Here is a 4,451-nt window from a genome sequence, read left to right on the forward strand (position 1 = left end):
TTTTAACCTCTGCATTTTTGAACTTCCTTTTCTTAGGGTCTTAATTGACCGTTCTTCTTTGATTGACATCATTTTTATGTAGCCCACACTCCAATTCTCTGCCTACTTACTCCATTGTGATCACAAATCCAGTCCTGCTTTCCTCACATTTCACTGGCAGGAATCCGTGTGTGGTCCTAAATTCTTCCTGCCCCAACTGGGAGCTCATTTCACTCTTCCTGTATGGGCTTGACTAGTTAATCCACAGAAACAGCCATGTTTTCCTAATGGTCAAGTTCTTGGGCGCCCTTTGTAGATACTACCAAGTATTACCAAGAGGAACACTCGCTCAACCATCACGAATGGATACCAGTGGCCAAAGAAAAGGTGTATGACTTAGAATCAATTCATATCAACCTCAACACGTATTTAAATAATAGATTCCTCACGTGAGTTTGTCACATTTATTTTTCTTTAAAAACTCAAGGCAGGCCAGGCGTGGTGGCTCACGCCTGTAATCCCAGCACTTTGGGAGGCCGAGGCGGGCGGATCACAAGGTCAGGAGATCGAGACCATCCTGGCTAACAAGGTGAAACCCCGTCTCTACTAAAAAATATACAAAAAATTAGCCGGGCGAGGTGGCAGGTGCCTGTAGTCCCAGCTACTCCGGAGGCTGAGGCAGAAGAATGGCATGAACCCAGGAGGCGGAGCTTGCAGTGAGTCAAGATCATGCCACTGCACTCCAGCCTGGGCGGCAGTGAGATTCCATCTCAAAAAAAAAAAAACAACTCAAAGCAGACAACATTTTTGTTCATCAAGGCATTCAGTTAAGATGGCAAATTGAGTTTTGTAGATATTACTTTTTTTTTTTACTTAAAAAAATTTTTTTGACCGAGCCTGTTGGCTTACACCTATAACCCCAGTAGTTTGGGAGCCCAAGGCAGGCGGATCACCTGAGGTCAGGAGTTTGAGACCAGCCTGGCCAATATGGTGAAACCCTGTCTGTACTAAAAATACAAAAACTGGCCGGGCATGGTGGTGGGTACCTATAATCCCAGCTCCTAGGGAGGCTGAGGCAGGAGAATCACTTGAGTCCAGGAGGCGGAGTTTGCAGTAAGCCAGGATGTGCCTCTGCATTCCAGCCTGGGCAACAAGAATGAAACTCTGTCTCAAAAAAAAAATAAAAAGGAAAAGAAAGAAAAAAGAAAGTAACTTTTTTTTTTTGTAGAGAGGAGGTCTCAATATGTTGCCCAAACTGGACTTGAACTCCTCAGCTCAATCACTCCTCCTACCTTGGCCTCCCAATGTGCTGGGATTACAGGCGTGAGCCACCATGTCCAGCCAGCAAAGATATGACTTCTAAAAGCACAGACTCTGACAAAATTCTACATTGTTTCTCTAGCTCACTATCTATACTTTCGCCTCTTGGGTTTTTATCTAATTACATTTAAATGCTCTGCTCTTATTTTCTGCTTGTGTTTAGCTCCTTCCGACTGTGTTTTCCTCAGTCTCGATTTGTTATTTTCATCCTTTGCGCCTGTTTTTACAACTCGATGGAGACTTCTCAAAATCCCTCTCATTTTTTTTTCACACCTGTATTTCTTTTTCTTCTCTCTTCATCTCTGGGTTCCTGCCTCTTCTTTGTTCTTCCTTTGGATATTCAATTTTTTTTTGTTTTTGACACAGAGTTTCACTCTGTCACCCCTGCTAGAGTGCAATGGCACGATCTCGGCTCACTACAACCTCGGCCTCCCAGGTTCAAACGATTCTCCTGCCTCAGCCCCCTGAGTAGCTGGGATTACAGGCACCTGCCACCATGCCCGGCTAATTTTTGTACTTTTAGTAGAGATGAGGTTTCACCATGTTGGCCAGGCTGGTCTTGAGCTCCTGACCTCAGGTGATCCAATCGCCTCAGCCTCCCAAAGTGCTGGGATGACAGGCGTGAGCCACCACGCCCCGCCTGGATATTTAAATTGTTCTGCGCTCTCCTCCATTTTTTTCTCTCTGTGATTCTCTTTGTCAGCTCCTTTGCCTATATTTGCATCTCAGTTGACACCCCAATTCTGACTCGTCCTTACCTTCCTACCAGTCTCTGCCAACCGGTTACTGTCAACCTCTGTCCTCAGGTTTGCATTGCAGCTGTCTGTCCTTTGTCTTTCTGCCTGCCTCCAAGTCCCCGTATCTCCTGGTCTCTTCGGTGAATCTTCCCACCGACTGCCTCCTCCGCCTTCTGCTCTTCCGCTTCTCACCTCCCCGGACTCATGCCCCTCTTCTCTGTCCCCACCTCTCCTCTTGCTCGTCTGATCTCTCTATCTGCCAGTATTTCCTCCATCGCTCCTGAGCCTGGGTGTTCCTCCTTGTCACTCACTCTATTTCTTTTCTTTTCTTTTGAGATGGAGTCTCGCTCTGTCGCCCAGGCTGGAGTGCAGTGGCGCGATCTCAGCTCACTGCAAGGTCCACCTCCTGGGTTCACGCCGTTCTCCTGCATCAGCCTCCCGAGTAGCTGGGACCACAGGCGCCTGCCACCACGCCTGGCTAATTTTTTATATTTTTATAAAGACTGGGTCTCACCGTGTTAGCCAGGATGGTCTCGATCTCCTGACCTTGTGATCCGCCCGCCTCGGCCTCCCAAAGTATTGGGATTACAGGCGTGAGCCACCGCGCCTGGCCCCCCTTTTTTTTTTTTTTTTTGAGACAGAGTCTGGCTCTGTCGCCCAGGCTGGAGTGCAGTGGCCTTAGCTCACTGCGAGCTCCGCTTCCTGGGTTCATGCCTTTCTTCTGCCTCAGCCTCCCGAGTAGCTGGGACTACAGGCACCTGCCAGCATGCCCAGCTAATTTTTTGCATTTTCAGTAGAGATGGGGTTTCACCGTGTTAGTCAGGATGGTTTGGATCTCCTGACCTCGTGATCCGCCGGCCTCGGCCTCCCAATCCCTGAGTTGGGATTACAGGCGTGAGCCACCGCGCCGGGCTGACTCACTCTAGTTCACTGTCTAGACTCTCTGTGCCTTTCAGCCTTGGGGGTCTCTTCTTGTTGCCCTTTAATTCTATTTTTCTGGTCCTTTTTGTTTATAACCATTTTATCAGTTCTGTGACTTTGGTGTCTCTCAGGATCTATGACAGCCTTTCTCCATATTTCTGCTAAGGCCTGTCTCTTTCGCCCTCCATCCCTCTTTGCCTCTGTCACCTCTATGCGAATAATCCTTCTGTCTATCTGTTGCTCAATCTATGTATGTCTGTCTCTGTCATTCTTTGTGTCTTTCTGTACTTCCGCTTCTTAGCAAGGTTTTTTTGAAGACAATCTTCCTGTCTCTTGCTTTTGCTCATGTACCTTTTCTGTGGATGGCTAAGGGTTGCCTCTCTCAGTCCATTGGCCTTAATCTGCTCGGCACTTCCCATCACCTGGATGTTCTGGGAAGGAAGGGGTCTTCTTCAACAGAAAAAAAACACAGCAGAAGCAGCAGGGAGGAAGAGCTTATGAATGAATCTCAGAAAAGGTCCAGCTCTTCCTTTTTTTTTTTCTTTTGAGATGGAGTCTCACTCTGTTGCCCAGCCTGGAGTGTAGTGGCACGATCTCGGCTCACTGCAACCTCTGCCTCCTGGGTTCAAGCGATTCGCCTGCCTCAGCCTCCCGAGTAGCTGGGATTACAGGCATCTGGCTAATTTTTGTATTTTTAGTAGAGACAGGGTTTCACCATGTTGACCAGGCTGGTCTTGAACTCCTGACCTCAGGTGATCCTCCCATCTTGGCCTCCCAAAGTGCTGGGATTACAGGCGTGAGCCACCGCACCCGGCCAGAAGGCCAGCTATTCCTTTATCCTCCTGCAGCCTTCTCTCACACGCTCTGCCTCTGCTCTCATTCTTCCATGAAAGCCTGGGCCTGGGAAAACTCTCCCCCGGGCACCCAAGTGGGTGCTTGAGTTCTTTCTGTGATTCTGGACTTCAGTGCCATCCTAAGAAGACAGACCTAGCCCTGGGTTCATTCCTCTAAGAATCTGAATTGTCTTTGAAAAGTCGAAAGAGGCCAGGTACGGTGGCTCACGTCTGTAATTCCAGCACTTTGGGAGGCTGCGGTGGGTGGATCACTTGAGTGCAAAAGTTTGAGGCCAGCCTGGGCAACATGGCAAAACCTGATCTCTACAAGAAAATACCAAAATTAGCCTGGTGCAGTGGCGTGCACCTGTAGTCCCAGCTACTTGGGAGGCTAAGGTGGGAGGCAGGAGTATTGCTTGAGCCTGGGAGACAGAGATTCCAGTGAGCCAAGATCAAGCCACTACACGCCATCCTGGGCGACAGAGCAAGAACTTGTCTCAAAAAAAAAAAAAGAAAAAAGAAAAAAAAAAACAAAACGAAAAGTCAAAAGATACCAAAAAAATAAAAAAAATTAAAAGGACACAGTAGGACCAGGGTTAAGTAGAAAAACAGGAGTGTGTGCTGGGCGTAGTGGCTCACATTTTTTTTTTTTTTTTTTTTT

This window comes from Rhinopithecus bieti, unplaced genomic scaffold (genome assembly GCF_001698545.2).
Source record: "Rhinopithecus bieti isolate Rb0 unplaced genomic scaffold, ASM169854v2 scaffold_22, whole genome shotgun sequence".
NCBI classification, from domain to species: Eukaryota; Metazoa; Chordata; class Mammalia; order Primates; family Cercopithecidae; genus Rhinopithecus; species Rhinopithecus bieti.